This window comes from Saimiri boliviensis, chromosome 18 (assembly GCF_048565385.1).
Source record: "Saimiri boliviensis isolate mSaiBol1 chromosome 18, mSaiBol1.pri, whole genome shotgun sequence".
In the NCBI taxonomy this organism is placed as follows: domain Eukaryota; kingdom Metazoa; phylum Chordata; class Mammalia; order Primates; family Cebidae; genus Saimiri; species Saimiri boliviensis.
This window is the reverse complement of record NC_133466.1, coordinates 42,838,107-42,851,003: the sequence shown is the minus strand read 5'-3', so window position 1 is coordinate 42,851,003 and position 12,897 is coordinate 42,838,107. Positions and strand designations below refer to the sequence as shown.

At 38.1% G+C, this 12,897-nt stretch overlaps 1 non-coding gene across 1 annotated transcript; it reads right to left on the bottom strand.

Annotated features, from left to right (window-relative positions):
• Nucleotides 1–11,807: 11,807 nt before the first annotated feature.
• On the bottom strand, nt 11,808–11,914 carry LOC120368494 (U6 spliceosomal RNA). The gene has a single exon (XR_005582605.2). It is a non-coding gene; the product is annotated as a U6 spliceosomal RNA (small nuclear RNA).
• Nucleotides 11,915–12,897: the final 983 nt, after the last annotated feature.

Below are 12,897 nucleotides of genomic sequence, written 5' to 3'. Positions count from 1 at the left end.
GCTTCAATGAGAACAGATGGTAAAATTTTTAAGTAATTGCTTATTCCTATTTCTATGAAATTGCATGATGTTTTATTGCATTGTTTGTCTAGTTTTTGTTTGCAGAACATGTGGAGATGGAGATCTTTCAAACACACATCTTTTAATGCTTCAATTAAGTAAAATGTGTTAGTCTGACCTAACTTACATTTACACTTTTCTCCGTTTGATGATACTTCAAAGAGACATTAGCTCTTTATAAAAATATAACATTAATATTAAAAAATATATAGCTTTCAAACAGCACAAAATTTGCTAATATTGAAAAACTGTACACTTAAAAATGTATAAATAGGAGTAGCATGTCTTTGGCAAACATTGTTTATAACATGTATTCTAAAATAGTTGTTTACACCAATTCAGTGTGATGTGCCTTTTATCTAAGTCAAATGCTGTCTAAAATATAAGGTCATATGTAAGACATTTTTATTAATGGAGCTTCATAAGCATGACATAGATAATGGCTTAGAATAATAACTTACTATTAGATGAGAAATTCATCCTCTACATTCTATTTTCCCAAAATATTTCATCTGACTTCATAAACTCTGCACTGTAATATGCACTTCTGACATAGAATTTTAAAAGTATCTACTCCATAAAGAACAATTATTTATAAATTTCTGGACTGCATTATATTGGTGTTAATTGTAAATTTTGTTTCTTGGGGCTGTATGAAACAAAGATTTGGAGCAAAATAAACAAAAACCAGAAACAAAAATTGCTGTGAATTGACTTCCTTTTTATTTTATTCTGATGTTTCATAGTTTACATGTTCCATACCTAGAGCTTTCTTATTATGGACACTTTGTTCCCAATTTGATTCCTTGCAAATGGTTTAAAAACAAGACATAGAGGCAGCTGCTATTGTGAGCAAATGTTTTGTTTGGGGAGAAAGCAGCTGGAAATGCTACATGCTGTCGTATAAAATGAACCAATTTACACATGGGAACTTTGCCTGATCTAAAAGTGAGATTAACTTTATTTCCCATACGTGAATTTTCTTTGCATGGAATAAAACAGAAATCTATTCACTTGGTTATAATTTGTAGTGATGAAATGATGAATATAAACTTGACATATTTATGGAAATCTTACTCCATTCTGAAAGAAAATATCACTAACAATTTTCCAGAAAAATTCATTTTAAAATATTGCTAAAGGTAGTAGCAAAAAAATCCAAATGGCACATATAAAACCAAATGTTACTATAGATGACATAATTTTTTACTTTTTAAAACTGGAGCAAGTACATTTCTCAATGACACCACTTTCATTTTGAAAGATCTGTCAATTCCTTAAAGCATAACTTAACTGGATTTGCAAATAATGAACAAAAGCACTAGACAGCAACATTTTCATTAGTTTACCTACCAGTTGAATTCCTTTCTCACCTGTTCTACTCAGGTTTTCATTGGTAAAGGAAAAAAAAAAAAGTTACCTAAGAAAAGAGGTAAAACAGAACACAAGAAGTTAGATTCTCTTCCTGGTTTTGCCCCTGACTGCGACCTCTGGAAATTTTATGAATGGGACTGCAGGTAGTAGAATGTGTTTTGTTTTTTTGTTTTGTTTTTGGTTGAGAGATGGGCTTTCACTCTGTTGCCCAGGCTGAAGTGCAGTGTTGTGATCATGCTTCACTGCTGCGCTGTAGCCTCGAATTCCTGGGCTCAAGTGATTTTCTCACCTCAGCCTCACAAGCTGGGATTACTGGCACAAGCCATCATGCCTAGCTGTATGTCTTTTTAAAAGAAAACATATATCAACATGAAAAGATATGGTATTATTTAATGTACTTAGTCACATTTTCACAATTCTTTCTCACTTTGAAAATTGCTGGAGGCCAGGCATAGTGCCTCACACCTGTAATCCCAGCACCTTGGGAGGCAGAGGCAGGAGGATCACTTGAGCCCAGGAGTTTGAGACCAGCCTAAGCAACAGTGAGACCTCATCTCTACTAAAAAGAAGAAGACAAAGCCAGGTGTGGTAACAAGCACCCGTAGTCCCAGCTCTTTGGGAGGCTGAGATGGCAGGACTGCTTGAGCCCAGGACATTGAGGCTGCCGTGAGTCATGATCATGCCACTGCACTCTAGCCTGGGTGACAGAGCAAGAACCTGTCTCAAACAAACAAACAAACAAACAAACAAAGACCAAAAAAGTTACTGGAAAGGATATTGAGTACGTGTACTTGATTTGAAAAGGACAAGAATTCCTATCTAAGCCCTGTTATGATGGGGTTTGATTGGACACTGTAGAAGTAGTCTGTTTAGCAAACAACAATAAACAAAAGGAATGATATTTTTATAAGCATTCAACAGAAATAATTTTACTGAAATATCAAAGTAAAAAGCTAATTCTCAATTGATTTCATATTAAGTTTTCATTCATTTCTATGTCTATCTTCTATTTTATTTTTCTTCTTTTCAGTTCCCCAAATAAGCTCTTCTAAGTAGTCAGTTTCTATAAAAGTCATTTGGTCTACTTCTCATACAAGTAAATGTATTGACATACTGCATACTGCTTTTATTATCAAGTACGGAAGACAATGAACAAATTGTTTTTATGAACCTCACAGTTGGTATTAACTTTAAGTAATGCCAAAAATAAGAATGATGATTCCACTTCCATCTGGCTTAACAGAAACTCCACTTCAAATGATCAATTACATACATCATCAAATCAAACAGCTGACCATACTACAATGTAAAATCTGTCTCTGTAGAAGCATCAGCCACAATGCAGTCTGAGGAAAATAAACTTGCTGAGTTCTGCCATTTTCATTTCAGTACTTCCCACTATGTTTGTATATTCTATAGGTAAATTTGACCTCTGTAATTGAAGTAAAACCCAGTCTAGTTTAGAACAGGATGTATCCTTTACAAAATTAATTGATTTAATTTTATTTCAACTTTCGTTTTAGATACAGAGGGCGCATGTGCAGTTTTGCTATGTGGGAATATCGCATGATGCTAAAGATGTTCCTCTAAATACAATTCGGCAAATGGCTACCGGCAGACCACGTGCTTAGCAGCTCAGAAAGGTAGTTAGAGAAATAACAAATACATACGTACGTATTTTCTGAAAAGTCTATTAATTACTCGACATTTCGGAAAAGTCTACAAGTCATCCTACACTTCAGGGAAAAAAAAAACAAAAAAAAAAAAAGAAAAAGAAAACTTCTAAAATAAAGATCTAGGTAGAATCTAAATTATCGACTCTGTATTCATTCCTTTAGTGTTAGCTGCTTTGAACTTAATTAGGGATGTTTGTGGGAGGAATATATATTGCAAAAAAAAAAAAAAAAGCAACAACAGAAATCCCCAATATTCTAACTACAAGGGTATTTTACAACCATCCACCCATTCAATAATGTTTATTTACTCAATACTTCCAGGCCATGCCTTTAGAAATTGAAATACCCACTGTGATCTCCCCTCAAGAAGATCAATTTCAGGCCAGGCATGTTGGCTGATATCTATAACCTCAGCACTTTGGGAGGCTGAGGAGGGCTGATCACCTGAGGTCAGGAGTTTGAGACCACCTTGGCTAACATGGCGAAACCCTGTTTCTACTAAAAATACAAAAAGTAGTCAGGTGTGGTGGCAGGCACCTGCAATCCCAGCAAAGAAGGCTGAGGCAGGAGAATTGCTTGAACCTGGGAGGCAGAGGTTGCAGTGAGCCGAGATCATACCACTGCACTCCAGCCTCCAGGACAGAGCGAGACTCTGTCTGGGGAGCCTAAGGGGTGGACAGGGAGAAGATCAATTTCAAAGAAAGAAACATACAACTCAGCAGCAGTTACAAGATTGCAAAACAGTGTGATAAATATTTACACACACACACACACACACACACACCCTAATTCAGGGCAAAGCCCTAACTTTCTTCAATTCTATATGACAAAACAAAACAAAAAAACAAAATCATCATTCCTGTGAGAAGGTAAAAATATCAACATTAACAGGAATCTGGAAGAGGTTGATTCCCATTCTTATGGATGACATTGAGGGGTTCAAGACTTCAGTAAGGGACGTAGCTGCAGATGTGCTGGAAATAGTAAGAACCAGAATTAGACACAGATCTTGAAGAAGTGACTAAGTGGTTACAATCTCATGATAAAACTTGAGTGGATGCGGAGCTGCTCCTGATGAGCAAAGAAAGTAGATGCTTCAGATGGAATCTACTCTTGGTGAAGATGCTGCTGTGAACATTGCTGAAATGACATCAAAGGATTTCAAATGTTGCATAAACTTAGTTGTTAAAGCAGGGGCACAGTTTGAGAGGATTGCCTCCAATCTTGAAAGAAATTCTACTGTGGTTAAAATGCTGTTAAACAGCATCACATACTATGGAGAAATCTTTTGTGAAAGGAAGAGTCAATCAATGTGGCAAACCTTGTTGTCTTCTTTTAAGAAATTGCCACAGCCACCTTACCCTTTTGCAACCACCACCCTGACCAGTCAGCAGCCACCAACATGAAGGCAAGACCTTCTACTATTATAGCAAAAAGATTAGAGTTTGCTGATGTCTCAGATAATTAACTTTTTTTTTTTTTTTTGAGTTGGAGTTTTGCTCTTGTTACCCAGGTTGGAGTGCAACGGCGCAATCTCGGCTCACCGCAACCTCTGCCTCCTGGGTTCAGGCAATTCTCCTGCCTCAGCCTCCTGAGTAACTGGGATTACAGGCACGCGCCACCATGCCCAGCTAACTTTTTTGTGTGTTTTTAGTAGAGACGGGGTTTCACCGTGTTGACCAGGATGGTCTCGATCTCTTGACCTTGTGATCCACCCGCCTCGGCCTCCCAAAGTGCTGGGATTACAGGCTTGAGCCACCGCGCCCGGCCTGATAATTAACGTTTTTAAGCAATAAAGTATTTCAAAATTAAGACATGTACCTCATGGTTTTAGACATAATGCTATTGCATATTTAATATACTATAGTATAAACATAACTTTTGAACGTATTAGGAAGCCAAAAAATCTACGTGACTTGCTTTACTGCTGTATTTATTTTATTGTGCTAGTCAGGAACTGAACCCATAATATCTCTGAAGTTATGTCTATACATAGGAAAGCGAGGAAGAAGTGCTGAATCACAGGATTTGGGCAGGCTGTGCTTGGGGTACCGGATAGATTTCACAAATCACAGCTCTAGAAGCATGATGGAAAATTGCAACCAGAACCCAGGTGAAACCCTATTTAACAGATTCTGAATCTATTGAAACATTCATATTAGGAATATTATGCTAGTCAAAAAGCAGTATCAAAGATTAGGAGTGCAATAGTAGGCCAGAAAAAGAGAGAGAATTAGGTTTTGCTTACTGTCTGATTTGGTGAGGAAATAAGTGAATGGGTGCTACTACATTGTGAATCATCAAATACTATGTGTAATATCAGGACATACAAGGGCTTTGGAATGTTAATATGAAACTACCTTTAAGTGAACTCTTTGCCACATTCTCTTGACCTTCTTTAAAATAACTGCATAATTAAAAAGCAAATGACAATGACCAGGTATGAGAAATAGGTAGATGGAGCAACTGCTGCACTGCTCCTAATGTGACCTACATAATTTGAATTTACAGCTGCCTGTCACTGCCTGAGACAGGTTAGACGAGTAAATCAAGCTGGAGAAGTCTTACTAACAACCATATATCTAATTTAGGACTAAAATCAAGTGTATACAAGAATCAAAACAATCTAACAACCGTGTGGCCCTCTTACATGAATTGCTTTTCTCATAGCTATAACCTGGAATTCACTCAAAAGTTGGTAGGTTGAAAGTATTACTATTACGAAATCCCAAAAGGCACTTGGTCCATCTTTATTATTAAGAGTTAAATAATTTATTTTAATTGGTAGCAGTACTGTATTTTCTACAGATTTCAAGATTTATCTATAAATTTCAAGAATTATTTAATTTGTATAATAAGTATACTTACACTTCCCATATTGGTTTTAATTATCAATCTATTCAGGCATTGATTTTTATGAGTGAATAACCATTTCAGGCATTCTTTTTTGAAAATAAATTACTCATCTACTTTTTTTCTAGTTCTTCAATATGTAAAATTCCATTTTCTCTATTGAGAAATTTATATGAAATTGTTATTTCATATATTTTCTAAATATAATGTTAATTTTAAAAGTATTTCAAACTTATTGAAAAATTACAGGAATAGTATGAAGAACCTCCTTTTATTTCCTGAACCATTTTAAATCATGTTATCAAAATAATGTCCTGAATACTTTGATGTGTAACTCTTACAAACATGACCATTCTCCTAAAAAGAATATTAATAACTGTCAAAACTTAAATGGAGTCTGCAGATAAGGTGATAGAATATTAATTTCAACATTAATTTCTTGATTTTGAGAGTTGAATTGCAGTTAGGATTTTAGGAGAATTGTCATGTTTGTAAGAGCTCACTAATCACCCGTTACCACTACCGCCTCCCTGGACATCTGATGCAGAAGCTGTCTTCACCCTTCTCAAGCTTCAGTAGCCCATGCCAGGCAACATGGATGCCTTTGTCATCCTACTGGGGTTCCAACAGCTGGTGCTAGGCTGCTCCTACTGCTCTATCATCACCTCTTTACAAAGATACATAGGTGGTTGGTGCCACATGCCATTTTGCATTCCCCACCAGCATTCTGTGAGAATTTATTGGTTTCATATTCTTGCCAACACAAGGTATTGCCAGTTTTAAAAATTATAGCTATACATGGTAGGTGTATAATGGTAATAAATCATACTTTTAATTAGCATCTCTCTGTGACTAATGATGTCAGGCATCTTTTCCTGTGAGTATCATTTGACCGTATTCTTTTGTGAGGTGTCTACTCAACTGGTTTGCTCATTTTTTGTTGCTGTTGGCTTCTTTCTATTGATATGTAAGCTCTTTATATGTTATACAAGTTCTTTGATTTATGTATATATATATATATATATATATATGTGTGTATATATATATATAGAGAGAGAGAGAGAGTGGATATTCTTTCCTGTTATGTAGTTTGTTTTCCTTTTTATTTATTTATTTATTTATTTATTTATTTATTTATTTATTTATTTTGAGACGGAGTGTCGCTCTTGTTACCCAGGCTGGAGTGCAATGGCGCGATCTCGGCTCACCGCAACCTCCACCTCCTGGGTTCAGGCAATTCTCCTGCCTCAGCCTCCTGAATAGCTGGGATTACAGGCACGCGCCACCACACCCAGCTGATTTTTTGTATTTTTAGTAGAGACGGGGTTTCACCATGTTGACCAGGATGGTCTCGATCTCTTGACCTCGTGATCCACCCGCCTCGGCCTCCCAAAGTGCTGGGATTACAGGCTTGAGCCACCGCGCCCGGCTGTTTTCCGTTTTTAAAAATTAGATTGTCTTATACTTTGAAAGAATTTGTAGTTGTTGGGTGTAGTGTTCTACAAATATGAGTTGGGTCTATTTGGCTGATAGATTCAGATCATCTATGTCTACTGTTTTTTTTTTTTTTGTCTGGTTATTTAGCGATTGCTCAGGAAGAGGTATTTAGATCTCCTACTGCAATTTTGAAATTGTTTATTTCCCCCTTTATCTGCCTATTTCTGCTTTATGTATTCTGAAACTTTGTTACTGGGTGCACAGACGTCTGTGATAAATCCTAATAAAATGTCTTTATCTCAGTTCATTCTTGTTGTCTTGGTGTCTATTTTATCTCACATTAAAATATGCACTCAAACCTTATACTTACTGCTTCTGTAATATTTATTTTTAAATACATTTACTCACAACTTGCCTGCATCTTTATATTAAATGCATTTCTTGTAGAGAGCAGATTGAAATTGTTATGCTTTGCCGGGCGCGGTGGCTCAAGCCTGTAATCCCAGCACTTTGGGAGGCCGAGGCGGGTGGATCACGAGGTCGAGAGATCGAGACCATCCTGGTCAACATGGTGAAACCCCGTCTCTACTAAAAATACAAAACATTAGCTGGGCATGGTGGCGCGTGCCTATAGTCCCAGCTACTCAGGAGGCTGAGACAGGAGAATTGCCTGAACCCAGGAGGCGGAGGTTGCGGTGAGCCGAGATCGCGCCATTGCACTCCAGCCTGGGTAACAAGAGTGAAACTCCGTCTCAAAAAAAAAAAAAAAAAAAAGAAATTGTTATGCTTTTTAAAAATTCATCCGGCTTATTTTTGATTTTAATGGGAGAATTTAATCCAATTAAATGTGATACAGTTATTGACATAATGATGTTAAGGACTGTTTTTTCCTCTGTATTTTGTTCCTTTGTTCCTCCTTTTCTTATGTAGATTACTTGAATATTTCTTAAACTCAATTTTAATATATTGGCTTTTTAAAATTTCTTTTCCATATTTTTAAATGGTTGCTCTAAGGATTATAATATACATCTTTAATTTATACTCTCTGTTAGAGTTAATATTGTATCAATTCTTGTAGAATGCAGAAATTTTACAATTGTAAAGGTTCTTTGTTATTTGTATGAAACCTACATTCATGATTAGTCCCACAGGAATATGTTATTCTTTCGTTTAAACATTCACATGTGTTTAATACCCTTGTTAATATGGGTATTAAAGAAAAAAGGCTTTTACATTTACCCAGATAGTTATCATTTCATTACTTCTTGACAATTAGACTTTTCCTTTGGTGTAATTTCCCTCCAGCCTGCAGAATTTTTTCTTAGTTTTCTGTCTTAGAATTCTGGATTAACTTTCCTGTTTTTTCTTTCAACACCTTAAAGATACTGTGCTACTGCCGGGCGCGGTGGCTCAAGCCTGTAATCCCAGCACTTTGGGAGGCCGAGGCGGGTGGATCACGAGGTCAAGAGATCGAGACCATCCTGGTCAACATGGTGAAACCCCGTCTCTACTAAAAATACAAAAAATTAGCTGGGCATGGTGGCGCATGCCTGTAATCCCAGCTACTCAGGAGGCTGAGGCAGGAGAATTGCTTGAACCCAGGAGGCGGAGGTTGCGGTGAGCCGAGATCGCGCCATTGCACTCCAGCCTGGGTAACAAGAGTGAAACTCCGTCTCAAAAAAAAAAAAAAAAAAAAAAAAAAAGATACTGTGCTACTGAATTTGGCATAGTTTCTAATAAAAATCCAATTTTTTGATAATCAGTTTGCATACAAATTGGTTTGTATCACTTTTACTTGGTAAATTAGGTTTTCTGTCCTCTGGATGTTTTTGATATTTTCTTTGGTTTTCAGCAATTAGCTTTACCATCTATAAATTTGTTTGTTTTACTACATTTGGGGGATTCTGAGCTTTAAAAATCTATAAATTATGGCTGTCATTTGATCTAGAATGTTTTTAGCAATTATTTCTTCATAAATTTGCTCTGCTTCATTCTTTCTTTCCTCTCTCTGTGAGTCTCCACTTGCGTATATTAAAAAAAATCTTTTTCTATTATCCCACAGGACCCTGAGGAACTATTCATATTTTATTTTTTTGAGACAGAGACTCTCTCTGTCACCCAGGCTGAAGTGCAGTGGTGAGATCACAGGTCACTGCAACCTCCACCTCCCAAGTTCAAGAGAATCTCCTGCCTAGGCCTCCCAAGTAGCTGGGATTACGGGTGCTTGCCACCACTCCTGGCTAATTTTTGTATTTTTAGTAGAGACCGAGGTTTCACTATGTCGGCCAGGCTGTTCTTGAACTCCTGACCTCAAATGATCTACCTGCCTCAGAACTCCCAAAGTGCTGGGATTACAGGTGTGAGCCACTGCACCTGGCCTTCAATTTAAAAAATAAATAATATTTATTTTCTTCAGATGGGAAAATTTCTATTGATCTGTCTCCCAGCTCACTGCTTCTTTTCACTATCATTTTTATTCTAACATGCCTACGCAGAGGCCCATGGCAGCCTCCACTTCCCGACCTCAGGCAATCCTCCCACCTCGGGCTCCAAAAAAGCTAGGACTACAGGCGCCTGCCGTCACGATGCCCGGCGAACTTTTTTTTTTTTTTGAGACGGAGTTTCGCTCTTGTTGCCCAGGCTGGGGTGCAATGGCACGATCTCGGCTCACCGCAACCTCCACCTCCTGGGTTCAGGCAATTCTCCTGCCTCAGCCTCTTGAGTAGCTGGGGTTACAGGCACGCACCACCATGCCCAGCTAATTTTTAGTATTTTTAGTAGAGACGGGGTTTCACCTTGTTGACCAGGATGGTCTCGATCTCTTGACCTCGTGATCCACCCGTCTCGGCCTCCCAAAGTGCTGGGATTACAGGCTTGAGCCACCGCGCCCGGCCCAGAGGTTTTTTTTAATGTCAGATGTTGTATAATCCAGTTCTTTTTTTTTTTTTTTTTTTTTTTTTGAGATGGAGTTTTGTTCTTGTTGCCCAGGCTGGAGTGCAGTGGCATGATCTTGGCTTGCTACAACCTCCGCCTCCCAGGTTCAAGCGATTCTCCCGCCTCATCCTCCAGAGTAGCTGGGATTAGAGGCATGCACTATCATGCCTGGCTAATTTTGTATTTTTAGTAGAGACAGGGTTTCGCCATGTTGGACAGGCTGGTTTCGAACTCCTGACCTCAAGTGATCCACCTGCCTCAGCCTTCCGAAGTGCTGGGATTACCGGCATGAGCCACCACACCCAGCTGTATTCTCCAGTTCCATAATTTTTATTCTACTTTGCTTTATAATTCTATTTTTTTCTGCTGAAAATGTTCATCTTTTCAATTTATTATAAGCATGTTTTCCTTTACCTCACTGAGCAGAGTTATGATAGTTGCCTTAAAGTTCTCATCTGATAATTCCATTGGAGTCATCTCGGTACTGGCCTCCATTGATTATCTTTTCCCTTAAAAATGAGTCAGTTTTCCAGTTCTTCGTGTGCCAAGTATTTTTGAATTACGTATTATTTTGAATATATAGCTGTAGAGATTGTGGTTTGTATAACTCCAAAGAGTGTTGCCATTTTTTTTTCTCATAAGGAAATTAAATTGGTTAAACTGAGAGTGAAAACTTTCCATGAAATATCAGTTCATTTGTTTGGATTTACCTGAAAGCATCTCTGAGTCTTTCCTGTTTGTGCATAGTTTGGGGCTCAGAGGGAGACTTGGGAAAATCTACAATCCAGAAATTTATTTATTTTTATTTTTTGTTTTTGAAAAACCAGCTTTTTTTTAAATTATGTTTTTATTTTTTCATTATACTTAAATTTTTTTTTAATTTTTTTTGTTGCATTTTAGGTTTGGGGGTACATGTGAAGAACATGCAAGATTGTCGCATAGGTACACACGTGGCAGTGTGATTTGCTGCCTTCCTCCCCGTCACCTGTATCTGGCATTTCTCCCCCTGCTGTCTCTCCCAAACTCCCCACCCGCCGCTGTCCTTCCCCTGTTTCCCCCTAACAGACCCCAGTGTGTAGTGCTCCCCTCCCCGCGTCCGTGTGTTCTCATCGTTCAGCACCCACCTATGAGTGAGAACATGCGGTGTTTGATTTTCTGTTCTTGTGTCAGATTGCTGAGAATGATGGTTTCCAGGTTGATCCATGTCCCTACAAAGGACACAAACTCAACATTTTTGATGGCTGCATAATATTCCATGGTGTATATGTGCCACATTTTCCCTGTCCAGTCTATCATTGATGGGTATTTGGGTTGGTTCCAGGTCTCTGCTATTGTAAACCATGCTGCAATGAACATTCGTGTGCATGTGTCCTTATAGTAGACCAATTTATATTCCTTTGGATATATACCTAGTAATGGGATTGCTGGGTCAAATGGAAATCGGTTGGTTGCCGATTTACTCTAATGACTGCTAAAAATATGGAACGCTTCACAAATCTGTGTGTCATCGTTGTGCAGGGGCCATGCTAATCTTCTCTGTATCGTTCCAATTTTAGTATATGTGCTTCTGAAGCGAGTACTTTCATTATACTTTACGTTCTGGGGTACATGTGCAGATTGTGCAGGATTGTTACATAGGTATACACATGCCATGGTGGTTTGCTGAATCCATCCCTCTGTCACCTACATTAGATAATTCTAATGTTATCCTGCCCAAATCCCCTCAGCCCCTGCTATCCCTCCCCTAGCTTCCCCACCACCCAACAGGCTTTGTTATGTGATGGTCCCCTCCCTGTGTCCATGTGTTCTCATTGTACAACACCCACTTATGAATGAGAACATGTGGTGTCTGATTTTCTGTTCTTGTGTCAGTTTGCTGAGAATGATGGTTTCCAGCTTCATCCACGTCCCTGCAAAGGACATGAACTAATCCTTTTTTATGGCTGCATAGTATTCCATGGTATATATGTGCCACATTTTCTTTACCCAGTCTATCATTGATGGACATTTGGGTTGGTTCCAAGTCTTTGCTAATGCACACAGTGCCACAATGAACATACATGTGCATGTGTTTTTGTAATAGAACAATTTATAATTCTTTGGGTATATACCCAGTAATGGGATTGCTGGGTCACATGGTATTTCTGTTTCTAGACCCTTGAGGAATCGCCACACTGTCTTCCACAGTGGTTGAACTAACTTTCACTCCCACCAACTGTGTAAGAGTGTTCCTATTTCTCCACAACCTCTCCAGCATCTGTTGTCTCCAGATTTTTTAATGATCACCATTCTAATTGGTGTGAGATGGTATCTCAATGTGGTTTTGGTGTGCATTTCTCTAATGACCAGTGAAGATGAGCACTTTTTCATATGTTTCTTGGCTACATAAATGTCTTCTTTTGAGAAGTGTCTGTTCATACCTTTTGCCCACTTTTTGATAAGGTTGTTCGTTTTTTTCTTTTAAATTTAAGTTCTTCGTAGATCCTGGATATTAGCTCAGTGTCAGGTGCTTAGATTGCAAACATTTTATCTCCCCTGTTGGTTGCCGGTTCTCTCTAATGAT